This window comes from Meles meles, chromosome 2, assembly GCF_922984935.1.
Source record: "Meles meles chromosome 2, mMelMel3.1 paternal haplotype, whole genome shotgun sequence".
Classification (NCBI taxonomy): Eukaryota; Metazoa; Chordata; class Mammalia; order Carnivora; family Mustelidae; genus Meles; species Meles meles.
In genome coordinates, this window is record NC_060067.1 from 34,767,810 (window position 1) to 34,789,221 (window position 21,412).

The window sequence follows — 21,412 nt, forward strand, 5'->3', positions numbered from 1 at the left end:
GATTTCCTACTAGTTTGACTTGAATTGTATCCAAGGTGGAAAAACATTCTTTTCTGTGTGGACCCAATTGCATTGTAGGGGATACTGAGTTTCCATGAGTTATCTCTATAAATTCTACAGAACAACATCAGACCGTGACATCTTCTCCACTTCTGGGATAAAATCACCCAGAGTATCTCATGTAAAATGTGGAAAGGTCTATAACGTGCCAAAGCTTACATTATTGAACATGTAACTACCCATAGCATGATCAGGACCATATATGATTTCTCTTTCAACCTTTCCCTTAAATATTTTTTAGTACTCCCATTTTAAGAGTAAGAGCTGATTTTTTTTTACAGTATTTAACATATTATTAAGCTATAGCAAGGATTACTGTAAAATTATTATGGGTCTTAGTGAACCATTAAAAAGCAAAGAGGAAGCCAGTTCCCATTTTAAAGGTTTTGTGTCGTGCAGGATTTGAATAAATGTAGAGGAAATCTGATTGGATTCCTAATCCAGAATCCTTTTTTAGAAAAATAATGTTTACCTTCCCATGGTAGAATTAATATTTTTCTGTTTCAGACACCTCATGTTCTTTGTTGGTAAATCAAGATTGAGAGTATGTAGAGGTTCAGAGAGGAAACATTTCTTTCTTTCTTTTTTTTTTTTTAAGATTTTATTTATTTATTTGACAGAGAGAGAGATCACAAGTAAGCAGAGAGGCAGGCAGAGAGAGAGGGGATGCAGGCTCCCTGCTGAGCAGAGAGCCCAATGTGGGGCTCGATCCCAGGACCCCGAGATCACGACCCGAGCCGAAGGCAGAGGCTTAACCCACTGAGCCACCCAGGCGCCCCCAGAGAGGAAACATTTCTATTGGAATTTTCCTGTTTTCATCATGATAGGTAAAGAGCACCACGCATCTGTTTTGTGCTAAAGCTTACTAGAAGTGTCACTGCTTGTGAGCAACAAGCAGGAAATGCTTCTGCCCTTAAAACCAAAAATAGATGCTCTTTCTCATTATCATAACTCAAAAGATCATCTTTTTTTTTTAAAGATTTGTTTATTTATTTATTTGAGAGAGAGAGAGAGAGTGTGTGTGTGCGTGCACACACACTTGTGTGAGAAGCAGACTCCCCGCTGAGCAGGGAAGCCCAATGTGGGACTCGATCCAGGGACTCCAGGATCATGACCTGACCCGAAATCAGTTGCTTAACCAACAGAGCCACCCAGGCGCCAGGATCATCTTTTTTAATGAGATGGGCGCATCCCTTGTGGTTTGCACAGATTTAAGGATCAGGTTACTTTCATGTGGAGCTTGGAGAACAAATAGCTCTGATGAGGTAGATGATGGAAATTTCACTGAAAGCTGAAACAAGAACTTTGTTCTTTCTATTTCTGTAATTTTTTTCACCTCTTCCTTTTATTTTTCATTTATTATTTTCAATGACTCCTAAAGGGATTCACCTGTCTTATTTTAAGATGTTGGTACATTTATGCATTTCTCACGGTATTGTAACTTCAAAAGATCTTCACCAGGGGAGGAAAAAAAAATTATTTGCAAGGAAAATTGGAGGTGTTAGGATTTAGGTATACTGTAGATAGTCTACGTTGCGTTAGACAACTCGGCAAAGTATTGTGTATTAATGTGTTGGCAGTTGGGAGGATAAAAATGGCTTCTTTGCTGATTGGAGAAAGTTCTGCCTGTGTTTTGGAAAGTGGGGCAAGGAAAATGAGGGAGAGGCAAGTAGAAGTAATTGAAGGGAAATAAGGTAATGTAAATGAAAGTGCTTTGTAAACTTCTACATAGCATTTTACCGTTGTGGCAGACCTCAACTTAAAGTGCGAAAAAAGATCCACAGAGATTGAAAAAAGAAAAATGGGGAAAAGAGAAGAACTAACTTGGATAAGAAAAAGTTAAGGAAGAAACAAATCGAGGTCATAATGGGGAAGTTTTACTTTCTAGTCATTTTTTTTAATCTGAAAATTCAGTAGTACTTTGCTTCTTATTTAAGCCATTAAGTTAAAAACATTTTATAAACCAAAAGGAAAGTTCTGTTGAAAATAATTTGGGGAAGGAATCTTATCATTTGAGTTGGCAAGATTTGGGTGAAAAGCACGAGGTGGATGGCTTTCTCAGCTCTAAATGAAGATCCTTGTGTCATAGGGGCTTACGTGCAGTGTTCCTACTTAATTAAGGTTTAACTGACATTTGTTGATATCAGCTGAGCCATACATTTGTTCTCGTTCACTCCTTCGCATGGCGTAGGTATCATTAATCCATTTTATAGATGAAGCATGGAAGTCTAATCGACTCACCCCCAACCACTTACGTCTCCAATGGCAAAGCGTTCACTCATCCAAGTTGTGAGTTTATTCCCACATCTACACATACTTCCCATCAGAGCAATTGACTCCATGCTATTTCTGGACATTCAGCTTATTGGATTTCTCTAAAGGAAATCCTTGTTAAATAACAGTAGTCAACTTACAGATTATCACCCCCAAGGCACGTTTTAGGCCTGGCAGTATTTGTACCAGATGACTTCAAATGAGCCCTCCTATTTGAATTCTGCAAGAACCAAGGTGTAAAGAAAAAAGACATCTCAGCTGCCCACATATGGGTTCAGAGTCTGTGCACTGTGCCCTTCAGACCTTATCTGGACTCTGGCATCTTTAACTTTAGTTCTCTTATACTTTTACATTTTATATGGTTTCCAAAACTATAGTGGACTTGGGAAAGGGAAAGGTTTGTATTCTGACCGCAGTGAGACTTGACTCTTGAGGCAAAGGCAAGGAGATAATCAAACTGAAAGGTAGAGAAAATATCTCCTTAAGTAGAGTAGTCAGCAGCCTCTGAGTGGAAGAGCAAACAGCCCCCTGCGCCTTGAAAGCTTGTCTTGCCATCGGCCCTTATAGGCAGGTCTAGTCCGGTTCCCAGCCGTGCGCATTTAAAATCTATCTTACATCCCATCCCTCTGCTCCATTGATTTCTCTTCCACTAGGATCCTGAGTTGGCTTAGCTCTCGACCCAGATCTGTACCTTGGAGTTCACCTTTAGCTCTTCACAGTGTTTTTATACCCATGCTTTCCTGCTGTTTGAACCTCAGCAATCTCGGAGTGTTCTCTTGCTTTGGTAGGAACTCCACCTCTGGTCCTGGCGGTAGAGACTCAACTTCTGCCTACTTTCTGCCAGACCAGCTCCTTTACCTTAGTGGTCCCCCTTCCAACACAGCAAGATAACTGGTAGTCATATTGATGATCCCATGTCACCCAAGATTAACTACATTCTGAACGCTGTGAGAAGGCATTACCTTTTAGAAAGAAAAAAAAATTAATCCAGTATGGTTGAAATTAAACCCTAGTTTTACTACTTAGGTGGGTAGTCCTTCAACTGTTATGAAAATCTTGATCACTCTCAGTATCTTCTTACTCCTTGAGGTTTCCAAAAAGTAGAAATTACATAGTATTAAATTACAATGGCATAGTGAGGCAGAGAATTATAATTGAATGAGTTATAGAAAAATTATTTTTGAAGAGCATAACCAATTTTTTAGTAGCTTGTACCAGCTTTCATATCAAAAAATGGTTCATCAAGCAAAGTCTTTCTTTCTTTTCTTTTCTTTTTTTAGTGTTTTGTTTATAGATTTGTCTTTTAGGGCCAAAGCAGCAAATACCTAAGTAGAGATATTGCGATATCATAAAATAGTTCAAAAGGGAGCTAGTAGAGCGAGTGGGTGTTGCCATGAAATGTTTATCTTGGAGAGAATTCTTGGCATTTTTGTCTCACATCAGCATAATAAGAATTTGTTGGAGAGGAGGGAAGCATTAGTGTATTTGTTGAGGATTAATGTCCTTATAGAGTGTTTGTGTTGGTGAATATGTTATGGAGGTTACCATAAATATAGTCATTAAAAAGTTGCACACTAAACATTTTGTGGACTGGCATAAATATCCCTCTCGTCCCCCTTGATGGCCTGCCTTTCAGGGACTACTGCATTGTTCCTCTTGGTATCTTAGTGTTCTTAATCAAACATAGGAAAAAGTATGGTAGTCTTGAAGATTTCTTTCTCTCTTGGGGTACTGCTGCTCAGATGGGCAGAAACAGATCTGATGTTTTCAGGACAGTTTTTATTTTTTAACTGTACAGAAAAGTGTCACCTAATACCTACTAAAACAACAACAGCAACAACAAAAAAAACCAAAACAGAAAACGGCAACAACCCACTCGTCCTCACTTTGGGGAAATTTTATCATTAAAGTTATTTCCAGACAGTACCGAAGTGCTGCTGGGTAATGTGTAAAAATGTGTTCAGTAGGATCGGTGATACCTCGCAGCTTATGTGCTGGAAAAGAAGTGAAATGACGAATAATATAGATATATATTAGGACGAAAACAGAAACCCATAACGAGTGAATTTTCTGAATTTCCGAGGAAGCCAGACCTGATTATGTCCTCACTCTCTGTGGCCCCGGTGGGTTGAAGCTGAGCAGGTTGCTGTGTAAATGAGCATCTGGGAGGAGGGGCGCCCTGCTGTGAGGGTAATGACGTCCTGTCCTTCACAGAGAAGGAGAACAAAGAAGGCAGACAGATGTAAAGTGGGCAATTTCTATCCTGTTGTATGCCCAGAATTTTCGCACTCACCTATTTTCCCATGTAGGAGGCATCCTGGTTTCCATAATTCCATTATTTCTGAATCCTCTTACTTAACACACAGTGTACACTTACGAGTTCATAAAGATTTTCCTTTGTGAGACGGAAAGTAAATGCAGTTGAGTGTGATTTGCAGCTTGGCTTTGAGTCAGTTAGGTTGGGAAAGGAAGGAATAGATTATTTCTATTCTCACCATTTAATTGGCCTCCTTACCTCATGGTTGTGAGGACTCTTCCCTTTGGTATCGGTTTATTGATTGATCCTGTATTTATTGACTGCTTGCTGCGCCCCTGTGCGCTGCGGATACAAGGAGGGATGGCCCAGTGGATAGGTGGTTCTCGGATGGCTTTGGAAACATCTCCCTCTTGGCCGCCATCAACGATGGTGACATGTCTATCTAGAGTTCTGAAATTCTGCCGTGTCCCAAAGACGGCTCGGGGATGTTCATGGTAACAGGACAGCCAGACTGTGGAGTAACCTCACAACTTTTGAGATCACCAAATCTGCCTGGAGAATAGAAAATCTTTCCGAGATGTTTTCCTTTGCAGTAGACTTTCTAATGAACCTTGCTGTTTTGTCCTTATTGGAATGCTTTCCAAGAACTAAGTCACTTCACCCACTTGGGGATTTGCCAGAACCCAAGGTGGAAGAGGGGGCAGGACTCCAAGGGGGATGACAGTGCTGCAGTCTGAAGAGGCATGACACTGGGTCAGCCCCGGGCGGGGGTTCTGCCGGCTCCACTCCTCTCTTCTGGCCTTTACTTTCAGCTTTTGGACTCTTCCTTTTCATTAAGTTCATCATGCTGCAAGGGGTCTGCAGAAGCCCTGTGAGATGGTGGGGAGTGGTTTCACTTAATAAAATAGAACTTACATAAACCTTTGGAATGGTTGGCACCACAAACCAAAGATCACTTTTTTTTAAAGATTTTATTTATTTATTTGACAGGCAGAGATCACAAGTAGGCAGAGAGGCAGGCAGAGAGAGAGAGGAGGAAGCAGGCTCCCTGCTGAGCAGAGAGCCCGATGCGGGACTCGATCCCAGGACCCTGGGATCATGACCTGAGCCGAAGGCAGAGGCTTTAATCCACAGAGCCACCCAGGCGCCCCAAAGATCACTTTTTAAGAAGAGTGTTCTTCTGAATGTTTTATTTACAAGATGTTTTCTGATACTACAAAGTTCTGCTATGGGGGGGATCACTTCCCAAGACCCCCTCACCCCCTTGATAAGCACTGGTGTCTATGTTTACTTACTTTAAAACAGAGTTGGTCTGTTCTAGTTTTGGAGGGAAGCAGGTGTGAGAAACCAAGGTTTTTAAGATCTAGGTTGTCAAGCCACGTACCGGTCAGCCCCTGCTCTGTGAAGAGCCTTGCCTGCTCTTTTATCTACAATATCGTTGTTGTTTGCACCCGTGACCTCCAACATCCCAATGCTCTTACCTACAGACTGGCTCTGGCTAGATTTGTCTCTATTCCGCTAATTCTGGCGTTCCTCTAATACCAGAGGATTGTGGATTTCCCTTCTGGCTCCGGTTCACCCCTTCATCTGCACTCCCGACCCTCTCCCCCACCCCCATAGGGATCTTACTCCGTCTTTCCCTCCTCCTTCTGTACCCTCAGCCTTTCTCTCTTTACCGACTCCTTCAGCTCATGGATACAGACTTCCCTCAGCACCTTACCCCTTCCAGCAACCGTCCGTTCTCCCTCCTCTTCTCTTCCGCTCTCTCTCGTCTCGGCCGCCACCATGTCACTGAAACTACGCTCAACCAGGGTGACCGTTGATTGCTTATGTGGCAAATCCAAAGGTATGTTTTTCATTTCTCGTCTTTATTCATCTCATTGTATCCCATGGTACCTCGCTGCCTTTCTTCTTCGGTCTTTTTCCTTTGCCCATTCTATCCTTCTTCCCGTTCTCGAGGGGTCTGCTTCTCAGCCCTCATCCTGTCTGCTTGATCTACCCACTTTCCTTTGGGGCCTGTCACCCACTAACCTAATTTCTGCTCTCTCTGCGTAACGATCACATAGATGCCTTTACATTTTGCTCAGGTTACTTCTCCAAGCTTCACACTCAAGAATATGTGGGTGTTCCCATCTGAATGTTCTACACCTCAGTCTGTAATGCCCCAAATGGAGCCCCTTGTCTTCCTTATGAAACTTGTTCATCCTTCTGTATTCTCTGCTCAGTCTTCACTCCCACTGCCTATGTGTAGTTAATTATCAAGTTATACTGCTCTTAGGTCTGGATGTTTCCCGAGTAGTAATTCTCTCCTCCCCCTCTTCGCCGGTTTGCTAATGTCCACCCTTCTTCTCATATCAAACAAGCAGACTGGCTTAACTGACCTCCTGGCCTCCACTCTGCCCTCTTTGAATCCATCAAAAGAGAGGAATGCATCTGAAATCCAGTTTGCCCCATCAGTGGCTGTCTGCCGCCAGAATAAAGTCCGAGTCCTTGAGCGTGTGGGCAGGGGAGGATCTGGCTCCAGGCTTCTTTCCTGGCCTCACCCTAGAGAGGCCAGCACCACTGACTTACACTGTGCAGTTTCTTATCTCTGCCTTTTCCATTGTCTTGTCTCCCATTCCCAGCCTGGCTAAGTCCCACCCGGTCTGAGGATACATTAGGCAATCCATTTACTTGGAAGCTTTCCCTACCTTCTCCATTTCTGGGCTGGGTGCCCCACCCATGTCGTTGCACCCATCCCACTGTCCTTGAGGATGGGTTATGTGTATCTCTTGGCCCCCACTGAACTTTACTTTGCTTAACGATGAAGGCAGCATCTCATTCCTGTCTGTGGCTCCCATGCCTGGCACAGGGCTGGGCATCTAGGAGGTGTTCAGTGTATGCTTTTTATTTTTATTTATTTTAAATTTTTTATTTTGAAATTAAATTTAAAAATTTTTATTTTAAAATTTTATTTATTTTAAATGAAAGAGTGTGAGCATGAGAGGGGGAAGGTCGGGGGAGAAACAGACCTCCCGCCAAGCAGAGAGCCCTATGTGGACTCTATCAGAACTCCAGAATCATGACCTGAGCTGAAGGCAGTCTGTCAACCAAATGAGCCACCCAGTTGCCCCCAGTGTATGTTTTTTAAATGAGAAACTAATAATGACAGCAAATGGATGTAATGTCTGCAAAAATGATGAGAAGTAAGCTACATGTAATTGTTGCCTTGAGGAGAGGGGGCATGAAGGGGGGACTTCTGGGGAGCTGATAATATTCCAGTTTTGATCTGGTGCATTCAGTTTAGGAAAATTCATTGAGCTCTTCCCTTAGGGTATGTATACTTCTCTATATGTTATACTTTGATAGAAAGTTGTTTTTTTTTTTCTTTTTTTTTTTTCCTGTTTTTTTTTTTTTTTAATCAATCCGATGTCTTATCTACCCAATACAGAAATTTTCTTTCTTTTTTTTCTTTCAAGCTTTTACAGTTTTTATAGGCTATTAGTTCAGACGTCACAGCAAAGAACCAAGCTGGAGCTATTCCTAGACTTTAGGGAGGAGTGAGATGAGCACCAACAAAAACGTGGGTGAGTTTGCCCGGTCTTCTGAAGAGGGCCAGTGTGGGCCGACACCCACGGATAGGCTTGCAGGGACCTGTGTTTCCCTCACACTTGCTACAGAGGCCACATGCTAATCACCAGCAAGCTCTGTGCCTGCCCACAGTGACATGGCGACTTCACTTCGCATGGGACTATGAATAATGCATAAATGTGGTTATCTGGAAATTTGTGGTCAGCATTAGCATTTTAATGAAAAAAAATGTCGTCATTATCCTAAATCTCTGCTTTGTTTCTACTTTTTTTTTTTTTTTTCTTTTTTGATCTACCCCCTTCTCCCCCACCCCAGCAAACCATCTCCATCTTTCCTGAGTACTTGGAAACCGCCAAGGGCCCTGCTAATGTGCTGACCGGTCACTATGGGCAGACGGTACCCGGAGGCTCCCTGTCACCCAGGCAGCTCATGTACGTATGGGATTGGATCTCCCTTTTTTCCCCCTTATAACTTTCATTGTAGAATATTGCAGAATGCTCAACTGGTGAAGGTCTGTAAGATTGAAACGAGAGCATTTAGAAGTGAGGGAGGATGGATTGCTCTAGGGGACATGTTTAATATCGAATGATGAGAAATGTTCCTGAAGTTCGGGTTTTTCTAATCCAGTGGCCGGAGAAGGCCAGAAGCATATATGAGCGCGATCTCCCTTTTCTCTTTCAATGCATCTGTTCATAGACAGGATTTGTTTTTTGTTTTTTGTTTTTAAAAGCCTTCCTCTTTTGCATCACAGTCTATCAAATTTGAAACAATAGCGATGCCATAAAGGAAGATCATTTCCTACTGATTTTTACAATTCTTTTAAATAAAAAGAATTCCTGGAATCAGAAGAGAGGTCCTCCTGGGTGTGTCGTTGTCGAACATGCATTAGGGAAAGAGTCCCAGCCGCTTTTCAGCATTCTCCAAAGGAGGAAACACCTCATTCCCTCAGCGATGTCTTTCAATGTCTCACAAAACTTAAGTTTCTCTTTTTCTTTTCTTTTCTTTTTTTTTTTTTAAAGATTTTATTTATTTGACAGACAGAGATCACAAGTAGGCAGAGAGGCAGGCAGAGAGAGGGGGAAAGTAGGATCCCTGCTGCACAGAGAACCCGATGCGGGGGGTTGATCCCAAGACCCCAAGACCATGACCTGAGCCGAAGGCAGAGGCTTAACCCACTGAGCCACCCAGGCACCCCAGAACTTAAGTTTTTCTGATGATAGTCTTCTGGGAATGGCTACAGTATGGACTACCACCGACTGACTTGGGAGGGAAAGTATTATTGCCCTTTTAATCATGTCTCCTGTTTCTATAAAGGTGGGTTTGTCATCAGCTTATATTTTTGTTCAGGTTAGTCTTTTAGCTTTGGGCCCTCTGCTGAGATATTTATTCGCTTTTGTTGCTTCCTCTGGACCCTTGGAATTTTGGCTTCAGATCAGGGACATGCTCGGGGCAATTCCCCAGGGTCCCATAATCCTTTCATCATTGTGTTTATTCATACTCACCTTTAAGTCTCATTTCCTTGTACATCTCCATTTTTTACTTCATAGAAAAGTCAGAACTGCCCTCAAACCCTCCCCCAGACGATTGCTTCTAAAATAAGCCCGGTGGTTAGAAGCAGCCGGGAAGGGAGAGCTGACAAGAGAGCGGAGATTCAGACCAGCCTCCAGTGATGCCGCCCGCACGGGTGGGATAAACAGCTTCTATCCGGATCCTGTAGCATCCTCCAGCGGCATGACTTTAGCCTAAAATTAGCAGTTTTCATAGTGAACAACAGAAAAAATTTACCCTTATAGACTGTAAAACAGAGGTCAGCAAACTGCTCCCCCGCGCCCCCCCCCTCCCCCGCGGGGCCAAATCCAGCCCACGCCTGTTTTTGTAGGAGCTAACAATGGTTTTCATATTTTTAAATGGTTATGTAAGTACCTACAGAATCTACTTTGCCTCTTGGCCCTCGGAGCCGAAAATACCTACGGTCTGTCCTGTTAAGAAACAATTCGCCTCTTCCGGCTGCGGAAGAAGTTGGAAGCCACGTACTGTGATTGAAACATGGGATGTTGTTATTTTTTGACCAGTTTCGACCTGCAGAAATGCTAATCGTGTGTGGTTCAGTCTACTGCGTTTGGAAGAACATTCTTCTTTCCAAAGGGTTGACATGTGAAAGTTTGGGTTCTTAGGATGGAGGAAGGACAGTGACTTGGAAAATTCACGCCTGTGGACCTGGTCATCATTCACCATCTTCGGGAGTGATTCATCGAACCTCTTTGTAGTTTTCCAAGGGGGCCCTGAGCTTCAGAGTCCGGGGTGTCGAGGAGTTGAAAGGGCACCTTTCTTCTTCACTCGACTTTTTGTTGAGAGCTCTTGAGGAAAAAACCGTCCGGCTTTTACCCTTCCTGGGTGCCAGGAACACGCTAGCCATTCCCAGAGGCCTCTGCTGTGCACGTCACTGGTGCATTTTTCCTGGCGGGAAGGAGGGGGTGCGGCTGCGTTCTGCAGGGGGCACTCACGATGGTCCCTTGGCCTTCAGCGTGTTTGCAGAACACCTTGCTTGAAACATCCTTCCCAGGACATTAGAACGTGCTTCTCACCCTTTTGTGCTTTTCGTCTCCTTTTTGCAGTGTTGATCCCTTGCTGCAGTATGTTCAGACCATCATTTATTTTATAGGGGTGTGTTTTCTGTTCTCCCCTTCCTCCCCCTTGTACCTCCCTCCTCCTCATTGTTCGATAAGAATTGCTGGTTGAAACCTCCAGCCGATGTTCTGATGTTCTTTAGTGGCCGCTCGCAGCTGTAGGAAACATTCGCCTCAGCTGCCTTGTCTCCTGTCACCTGAGGCAAGGAAGTCAAGATGACCTGGGGCCTCTCGGCCAGGACTAGGTCTGAACAGGACCACACTGTTCCTGGAGAAGAGGAAACATTTCAGGGGAAAAAAAAATTCTCCAGAGTTTCTAATTTTGTCCTCAAGTGTGGTCAGAAGCATCGGCCGAGGGTTGTTGGTACACCGTGCCGTGCTCTGAACCATTTTTGAGGCTCATGTGGCAAATGGGAACTTCGAGCTTTTTTTCTTTTTTCTATCTTGGGATCCTTATTTTCCCATTTAGGGTGATTCTCTTTCGGGACAGGAGGCTGTTCCTTGGTAGAATGTGGAATGACAACCGCTGAACACCGAAGGAAGAAGTCAGTAGCTAGAGTGGATGATATTTTAGGCTGGTATTTGTGCTTGTGTTAAGACTGGTGTTTGGAAATTACCCCGGGACTTGCTAAGAAGATTGCATCCTTGTTTGTTTGTGTTTGCACTGAGCTGCTCTAACTCCAGCGGTCGGGGTCTGGACTGTGGCACTAGTCTCCTGACCTCTGCTGTCAGGAGTCTCTCGCCCTGCAAATTTGACTCGTGCGTTTAGCCGGATTCATCTAATGGAAGCATCGCTTCCATCCCTGTCGAGAATGTGTGGTGTGGTCCCCTCTGGTCCAGAAGGTCAGCTTGACATTTGAGTCTTCCGCATTGTCTTTCACTCCCCCTTATTTTAGTGCCCGTTACTCATGGTTAATAATAGTTGGTGGTGGTGATATTACTTCTCGGTGGTTTCCTTACACGAGCCTAAGTGGGCTGCTCCCATCTTCGGAGTGCCTGCTAGAACTTTACTCTGCTCAGGGGCACAGCAGCATTGCGCTCTTTCGTAGGAAGCTGCCCCGGGTTCCCAAAAAGAAGCAGGTACCTGGCAGCTTGTGTCCCAAATTGCTCTCTGAATTTTGGAGTATGTGGATACTTTGGACTTTGACACTAAACTCTGTTTCACTTCCCTTTTCCTCTCCGCATGTGAGGACAGGGCTTTATCTGTGGTAGATCCTCTTATATTTGTGGCGTCCCCTTGGGCTTGAGGTGGGATCTGGCCATTTCTTCAGGAGGCCCCTGGAAGGCATGTTCCAGAGCTCTTGGCAGAACTGGCGCAGGCCAGGGCCACATGACTGTAATCAGGGCCTCAAGAGCAGCCCAGGTGCTGTGCCCTGTGCTGCTTCCCCACCCCTGGCCTTCTTCCACCTGCCTTTCCCTCTCTCAGAGGTGGGGGTTTCCTACTTTTCTGTACTTAAGAAATTGCCCTTTAAAAAGTTTAAGCAGGGGCACCCAGGTGGCTCACTTGGCTAAGACTCTTGATCTCAGCTCAGGCCTTAATCTCGGAGTCATGAGTTCAAGTCCCATGTTGGGCCTTCTTAAAAAATTTTTTTTAAAAAGTAAATAAAATATTAAAAGTTTAAATAGTAATAGGCACATAGGGTTGTTTCTTTTGGCCTCTTCCCTGCTCCCCCCGCCCCCCCGCTTGACTTCCTTGCTATCACCAATGAAAGGCATCGGTTTTGTTTCAGGCACTATTACATGCCATGCACTGTGTCCTAAAGTTACTAGAAGTATCTCAGTTTGAACTGGATCAAATTTTTTTTTTTTTAAAGATTTTATTTATTTATTTGACAGACAGAGATCACAAGTAGGCACAGAGGCAGGCAGAGAGAGAGAGGAGGAAGCAGGCTCCCCGCTGAGCAGAGAGCCCGATGCGGGGCTCAATCCCAGGACCCTGAGATCATGACCTGAGCCGAAGGCAGAGGCTTTAACCCACTGAGCCACCCAGGCGCCCCGGAACTGGATCAAATTTTAAAGGTTCATTTTATTATCTCCATTCACAGATAAGGAAAATGAGGCTCAAAACAGCAAAGTGACTTGTCAGAGCAGAGCTGCAGTTTGAGCCTAGGTTTCCGTGCTCCCCAGCTCCCATCTATTTTCTTTCCTGCACTTGGGTTGTCGAGTGACCTGGTGACCGCTTATTCAGGTGGTGTCCCCTCACCTGTTCTCCCCACTGGAGCTTTTGGTGGTAGGGGTCTTAAAGACTTAAAGGTTCTGCCCACGTCAAAGGATGCTGATATCTGTCTTTAGCTCCTCTCTTATCCAGTTCAATTCAGTAAAAAAACAAATAACATAGAGGCCCTAGGAAGGAGTACTTCATATACAAAGAGTCAGAGTAATAAATACAGTAAGGGTAATAATGCTTTTAAAATCATATGGGTATGCATGCATAATAAAGAAAATTTTTAAAATAAAGAAAAGGGAAAACCACTCTCACAGCCCTATATACCACGAGATGGCCACTTTATGTGTTTTGTGGAACACGCTTCTGAATGTCAAGTATTCCCTCTCAGTATATTTCTTTTCTGTTACTCACAGAAATGGGGTAACATTGCACATGGTGCTTACTCAATAGGGTTTCATAAGTATCTTTCTAGACTAGTACATTTGCTTTCCTAGCAGCTCGAAAGTCGCCAGGACCTGTGGTAGGCTTATCTGTGTGGTGCTCCAGACAGAAGCGGTAAAAACAGTTGAATGCAGTGAGGCTCCTTCACCTGGATACGAAGAACTTCTGCCGTGGTCAAGCAAACCTGGTCAGGACTCCTTAAATTGATTTTCAGGGGTGCCTGGGTGGCTCAGTTGGTTAAGCGCCTGCCTTCTGCTCAGGTCATGATCCCAGGGTCCCAGGATCGAGCCCCACACTGGGCTCCCTGCTTAGCCAGGAGCCTGCTTCTCCCTCTCCCTCTCTGCCTGCCACTCCCTCTGCTTGTGTGCTCTCTCTGTCAGATAAATAAATCTTTAAAAAAAAACTGATTTTCAGTGATCATTCATGGTTCTCCATTCCCAGTTTGAGAGGCAGTAGCCTGTAGAACACATAATACTGGAAAACATACTTGGACAGACTCAGTTTTGGGGGAGTGGGGTTTCTCAGCTCAGCTGGGATGTGGAGAAACACTTGGAATTTGAGTTCCAACCAGGAGCCTGAGAGCAGTGCTTAAGGTCATTAACAGCCAAGTGAGTCTCACTGCCCAGGACAGGCAGGATATGATGCAGGATCCCAAGAGAGGGGCTTTCTGCTCTGGTTTTAATTGGTTTTCCTGGTGTGGGAGGAAGTCCTGCAGGATTGTCCAGATGCTGGTGATCACAGCTGAGGAGTCCTTCGGGAGTCTCACAGCTTTAGTAATAAGATTCTCTGAATGAGGAGTGCATGTTGGAGTTGGGGTAGGTGAAAGGAACAAGATATTAAAAATACTGCTGATGAGATTTTTCCTCGGTCCACGGGGGGAAAAAACAATCCATTTATTTTAGAAAATGTGTAAACACTGAAGGGCACATACACACAAAAAAACCCCATCCTTAACATTTTGCATGCATTTAGTCATTGTATGTGTACGTGTGTGCATCTGCCCCTTTATATGAAACATTATTGGGATCATACTGTATGTCTTCTTTTTTGACATGCTTTTTGTCACTTAATTCATCATGGAAACTTCTGATATTACTAAATCTTCTAGGGTGTGATTTGTAACAATCTTACGTATTGTTACATTGCATAGATAAAATCACGATTAACCATCACCCACTGTTGGGTGCCTGGGTGTCTCAGTCGGTCAAGCAGCTGTCTTCAGCTCAGGTCATGATCTCAGGGCCCTGGGATCGGGACCCATTCTCTGTCTTTCTCTCAAATAAATAAAATCTTTAAAAAATGCCAAAAAACCAAAAAACAATGACCTACTGTTGAGCATTTAGGGTATTTCCAGTCTTTTGATGTCCTCTGGATTAATCATCCCTCATTACTCTTTTTTCTCTTCTTAAGAAACATCCGGAAGTGAAACTGCTGAGGTAAAGTGTTGCTTGCAGGTTATACAGACATTGCTATGTGTGCCCAAACGGCCCTCAGGAGAAGTTTTATCTCTTTCCATTCCGTCACCCTTGTGTGAGGACTGCACATTTCTTCCTACTCTGGAAACAGAAGGAGACAAAAAAGCACTTTCTGGTACGATAGGTGAAATATGCTATCCTCATTGTTATAAGTGGCATTTCCTTATGTTTTCCTAATATCGAGGCTTCACTTTTCTTTTTTTTTTAAATCTGTTCAGTGGCCAGAAATCAGCTCCATGAAATATGTGGGATGCAAATGTGCAAAAACTCAGTTTGTTTTTGTGCAGATAATGTGGCTTGTTTTCATCCTATGTGGTTTGTCTCGGTTTTAAGCTTTTCAGATGGCAGTGGCCAGACGATTTTAAGTAAGGTCTGAAACCGAGTCCCTGCGCCTAGAAGTCTGGGTTGAAGAGCAGGCAGCCTGCGGTTGCTGCAGAGCTGTGATGGGGAGACAGGAGGCCTGAGCTCCGGTCCCGGCCCTGCCAACGAGGGCTAAAGGCATGGACAAGCTATTAGAACCAATTGCATCTCGCTTCTGACAGCTGCAAATTGAGGAGTTGGACTGCGTGATAGTTAGGCAATCTCTAGGTGAAAAATTTTATGGTATTTGTTTTCCAAAGGGAAAACTGCAAGCGAGCCTTGGCTGTAAGGAGAACCAAGTCCGAGTCAGAGCAAATATATTCAAAGCCTAGAACTCGGAAAATCTATGGGTAGTGAAGTATTATTTAAGCTTGGATTTTAACTGCTGAAAATACCTACAGATAGGCCATGCGACAGCTTTTGAAGGAGAGTGATCACATCCAAATAAGTAAAGGTAATTCCACTTTACTCTGTAATGGCAGTAGTAGAAATAAAAGTGCTTTTACAGGATAATGTTTCGGTTTATCTAGTTACCTTAAACCATGTGCTAGCAGTCACTTTGTCGAGTAATTGTATGAGTGCCTTGCATAGGAAGAATTTTGAGGAAGCGTTATGAATGTAATGAAATACAGGGCCTGACACGTAGCAAGTGCTCAATAAATGTATACTGAATGAATGAACAGATAACGTACTTGAAAACTTACTTAGCATTGATGAGGGTTGGAGAATTGCTTGCACATTACAAGTCTTTCCAAATCCTGTTTTTGAACACACGTGGCTCTCTAGCTTTGGTTGTGTTTGGGTAGCTTCTTTCTGCGCACAGTGTCCCTTATTGTTTGCACCCTCCTGACTCATCCTTCTTACCCATATCTCCTTTGTTTCCTCCTCTGCTGGGAAGAAAGCTGCTCTGAATGCCCTGGTATGTTTCAGGGTCAGTTTCCTTTATTTCCCTTCAAGCCTGAATTAATATCTTCCTGGCCTTCCATTTAACCTCCTGTATTAATTTTCTTCCTGCTCTAACAAACTACTGCAAAAGTAGTGACTTAAAACAACTGATATATTGTGTTACCATTTTGGAGACCCGGAGTCTGAAAGGGGACTTCCTGGGCCACCCCGGTGTCTGGCAGGCTGGTTCGGCATGGAGGCTCTAGGGGAGAACCACTATTTTGGACTGTCTCCGCTTCTGGCATTTCCTGTATCCTTGGCCTTGGGCCCCTTTCTCTGGCTCCAGAGTGGAGCGCACCAGGCTCTGCTCACAGCACCTTCATCTCTTCTGCAGAAAACCTGGTACTCCTTCCTCTTAGAAAGACCACTGTACTTACAGTTACATGCCTAGAATATCCAGAATCTCTCCCCGGTGGAGACTTTAGTCTTCTCCCATCTGCAGAGTCCCCTTCTGCCCACATAAGATAATTTCCAAGGTTTCAGGGATCAGAATGTAAGTATCTTTGGAGGGGAGGGGAGGGATCAACATTATTCATTTTACCACACCTTCCTTCTCTCTTCCCATCCTGGACTTTTCCCTTTTCTAGTTACTGTCAACTATTTGCTCTTATATGAACTTACACACACACACACACACACACACGTGTGTGAAGTTACTTCATCTGCTTAGAGAATTCTTAGTTTCCTCTCAAAAGCAACTAATCTTTGAATTGCTATGCCAGGTACTTTAGCCAAAGGGTAAGACTCCCGTTAACCTGATAAGAGTAAGAGGCAAGGTTTAGTATGAAGGAGGATGTAACGAGATGCCAAATTCCAGGACGCTGTTCTGTTGACAAATCTCTAAATTCTGTTGGAGTAAAGGCTGCTTGTTAGCTACCCAGACTACCTTCCAATTCATGAATTCGCTCTTGGGCTGTTTCTAACCTTATTATTGAATTTTCCCACTGAGTTTTTCCTCTTAATGAGGTATAATTCACACTTTATAAAATGCAGTCCTTTAAATTATAAAATTCAGTAGTGTTTTGTATATTCACAAAGATACATAACCGTCACCACTGCCTGATTCCAGAACATTTTCACTGCACATGTGCATCTCGGAAACTATGAATCTACTTTGTGTCTCTTGTGTAACGTTTTCAAGGTTCATTCATTTTGTGCTTATTGCTACTTTGTTCTTTTTGTTGTTGAATCATATTCCATTTTCTATTGTACAGATAAACCACATCTGGTTTTTCTGTTCATTCATGTATGGACATTTAAGTTGTTTTTACTTTTTGGTATCATAAGTAATGTTGCTATAAGCATTCATGTACAAGGATTTTTTTAAAAAAAATATTATTTATTTGAGAGAGAGAGTGAGCACAAAAGGGGGGAGGGTCAGAGGGAGAAGCAGACACCCCAGTGAGCAGGGAGCCCAGTGCTAGACTTGATCCTGAGACTCCAGGATCATGTCCTAAGCCAAAGGCAGTTGCTCAACTGACTGAGCCACCCAGGTGCCTGATGTACAAATTTTTGAGTGGATTAATGTTTTCCTTTCTTTGGGATAATATACAAGAGCAGAATTGCTGGGTCATATGTTAACTCCATTTTAACTTTTTGAGGAACTGCCAAACCAATCTATTTTACAAAGTAGCTGGACCCTTTTACAGACCCACTAATAATGGATGGGGGTTCTACTTTTTTGACACCCTTACCACACTTTTTATCTGTCTTTTTGATTCTAGCTCTCCTAGTGGGTGTGAGGTGGTATCTCATTCTGGGTTTGATTTGCCTTTTCCTAGTGACTTACGATGGCGAGCATCTTTGCAAATCCTTTGTTCACTCTTACCTTGGGTTATTTATTCTTCACCCTTAAACAATTTATAAATATTTTCTCCTGTTCTGTGGAATATATTTTTACGTTCTTCATAGTGTCCTTTGAAGCATGAAGTTTTGCATTTTGATGCAGTTCAGTTTATCTGATTTTTTTTTTGTTTGTTTGTACTTTTGACGTCCTAAGGAACCAACACCCAATCAATTTATAATTTCAGTGCTTGCCTTTAGGTGTTTGAGTCACGGAGTCAATATGTTCTGAAGCATTGGTTTGCTTCGTTCTCTTGCGTCTGTGTATCTAGCTGTCCCAGCACTGTTTGTTGAAAGACTCTTCTTTCCCTTCTTAGAAGAAGTTTTTCAATTTCTGCAGAGAAGCCAGATGGGTTTTGATACGGATTAAGTTTAATTTTGGGAGGTATTTCCATCTTAATAGTATTGCCTTCCAAATCCGTATACATGGATATCTTTTCATTTCTTTATGTCTCCTTTAATTTCTTTCATTGATGTGTTGTAGCTTTCAGTGCACAAGTCTTAACACTTCCTAAATTTTATTTTTAAGTGTTCTTTTTGATGTTATTATAAACAGTTGTTTCCTTAACTTCATTTTCAGATTATTCTTTGCTAGTATGTGGAAATAGAATTGATTTGTGTGCATGTGTGTATGTGTGCGTGTATGCTCTGTACATAATATAGTGTGTGTGTGTGTGTGTGTGTGTGTGTGTGTGTGTGTGTGTGTGTTTTCTTTCCTTCCCGTACTCTTGGAATTTCTAGTAGATTTCTTCAAATTCACCTGCTGTCCTTTTTTGCCCTCCCATTTTTGCTTTCTTCAATTGCTTAAATATAAAGCCTCTTTCAGACTTCCTACTATTTTTAGCTTCTTGGATGCAGATTTTGCCATTTACATTGGCCATCTCTTTTTTTTTTTTTCCTTGTTTAGTCCTAAACTTTGACACTGAGGGCCTCATTAATGGGGGTTGTTTGCCGTGGGAATCCAGCGTGAATAGGAATGTGGAAAGCCAGAGCATTTTCTCATTTCCTCAGTTAGTGCTCCGTGTGTATCATTGCTTCCAGACCACTTTTTGTATTAGTTTCTGGGCCAGGAAATCTGATACTACATGGATGTTACTAATTTAGATACCATACTTCCATGTGAGAGTCATTTTGAGATTTTGATTTTATATTGGTGAGGTTTTTAAAATTTTTTTATTCCCTCTCGCCCTCCCTCCCCTCTCCTTCTCCTCCCCTTCCCTCCTCCTTTCCCTTCCCTCTCCTTCCTTCCTTCTGCCCTTCCTTCCTTCCTTCCTCATCCCTAAGCAAAAGCTTGCTTGCAAAGTCTAGGGGACGGGGAATGGATATTTTCTGGACTGAGTTTTACTGAGGCAACCCCTTGTGATGGCCAGCATAGACAGATAGCTCAGCTGCGGCTAGCTAGTTTCATGGGCCCTATGGACTGTGTGTCCCTTTCCTCTCTGTAGGTCATCAGAATCTTTGACATTAAGGCCATACCATGCTCTGATATCCTTCTATGTCTTCAAGCTTTAGCTGTCTTTACTGACTTTGAATTCTGTCTTCAGTTTTAGCCCAAGGATTTCCTTCTCATGATTTTGATTTTTCTTTGTTAAAAAAACCCAAAAAGCAAAAAACAAAAAAAGCACAGCTCTTCTATCTTATTCAGGTCTTCCATATGTTTGAAACAGGCAGAGTCCGTCTTTGTCACCTTGGCTCACCATATGGACTCTTAGCATAATCTGATTACAGGATTTTAAGACCTTGGAATCGCCAGGTTGCAATCTCTGATTTCCAGAGAACCTTAAGTGTAACGAGCGTTAAGTAAATATCAATTCAGTGAACCAGTGTTCTGCAAAGACCCTTGTACCTGAGTGACCCCGGCTTTGGAGTGTGGTGAAGTACAGTGTCATCCACAAACACCAGACCCCTTGCAGAGCACCATTTCCTGGGCATGTCTCGGCATCGGTGAGCTGGGTTCAAGATTTTACGCACCATGTGAACCAAAGCTCTGAAATTGCTATTTGGAGGCCTATTGACTGTCTCTGTTTTTAGATCCTCATCAAATAGAGCTTGTTTTCATGTCTCGTAAATAGGACTTGATCTTGATGGTGACAGTCATAAAGAAAGGTGATGTCTCTGTCTCTCTGGAGAGAGAAATCAAGGTTCAACTGTCCAAATTAAATCACTTCTCTGTAAATTTTTACTTTTTTTTTTTTTAATTCCCTCTGTGGTCTGCTTCTTCTCCGGTGGAGAGTTGAAGTGTTACAGCAAAATGTATTTCATCATGGTCATGAAAAAATGTCCTCTTCACATGGATGGTCTAGGTCCAGCTTCTCCCTTCAAGAACAAAAGAAAAAGCAGAACCAAGAGGCCCCGAGTCAAGTCTTCAGTCACAGGAATGGACATCTGGGAATGAAGCCTGTTTGGTGTCTGCTTTTGCTGTGGAATGAACCTCTAAGATGTGGCAGAACAGTCCTTGGAGGGAACAAAGTGTGGCTTCCCTTTTTATTTTCCATAGACCAGCTTTCTTGTACCCGGGGAACCTGTTTGTAAAGCGGCGGGTATCTGCAAACCTCATGTCCGGCTTTTTTGGGACAACAGCTCTAGGGGCTTCCAAACCACATTTGTCCTACATCTCATAAGAAGGTTTGGGTGGTGGGATGGATTAGCCTTCTGTGTATGTGGGTAGGTGTTGACTCGGAGAGAAATGAGAAGAGTGTGTTGTCCTCCGGGGAAGTGGCCACAGGACTTCCTGCCAAGGGAGAGTAATTGAGAAGAAATGTTCTAGCCAAATTTCAGGAGCCGGAGACCATCTTCTGGGAGCAGCCTCTGGAGAGGGAAAAAGAGAAATATGCAACTTTATGGGGCTGTTTTGAAAACAAAGCAGATAGAGTTATTTTTCCAGGTTTCCAGGACACTTGTTCATTTATGCAAACCTAATACTGTTCTCGGGGGAAGTGACCTCTGATGACCTGAATAAAGGCCACAAAAATCCTTACAAGATGGAACCCATAGGATTCTGAAAGGAATGACTTGGCATATTTCAGAGTCACCAGATAGGTCAGTTCGTTGTTAACTGACATACCTTCTAGACTTTTCTTGAATGAGCACATGCACACGTGTGTGTGTTTATGGAGAGAGGGATAGAAACAGAAAAAAGCAAGCATGCATATTCTATAGAGAATGCTTTGTTGAACCATATCTAGACTTTTAAGTCATTTTCTTCCTTTCAGTTTTATGGAAAATACATAAGCCTGTGGAATTACATTTGTCTTTTCCTTAGAATTCTCTCTTAGGAGTATCCAGTCATGGGAAGTATTGAACCCCATCTCCAAGGGTACAAGAAAATTCCCCAAATTGATTACTTGGAACTCGAGACCAATAAATCCAACATGACTTGGCTAAGTCGTGCATA

At 43.1% G+C, this 21,412-nt stretch overlaps 1 protein-coding gene across 11 annotated transcripts in view; it reads left to right on the plus strand.

Annotated features, from left to right (window-relative positions):
- APBB2 (amyloid beta precursor protein binding family B member 2) overlaps positions 1 to 21,412 on the plus strand; it is a 374,559-nt gene that overhangs the window by 137,343 nt on the left and 215,804 nt on the right. For 9 of the 11 annotated variants that reach the window (XM_045997053.1, XM_045997052.1, XM_045997059.1 and 6 more), the window contains one exon: positions 8,477 to 8,592. The exons of 1 other annotated variant lie outside the window; for it this stretch is intronic. The gene's annotated coding sequence lies outside the window, so the exon portion shown is untranslated. Of the gene's footprint in view, positions 1 to 8,049; positions 8,158 to 8,476; positions 8,593 to 21,412 lie in introns of all 11 variants that reach the window. One more of the 11 variants, XM_045997055.1, reaches the window with a different exon arrangement.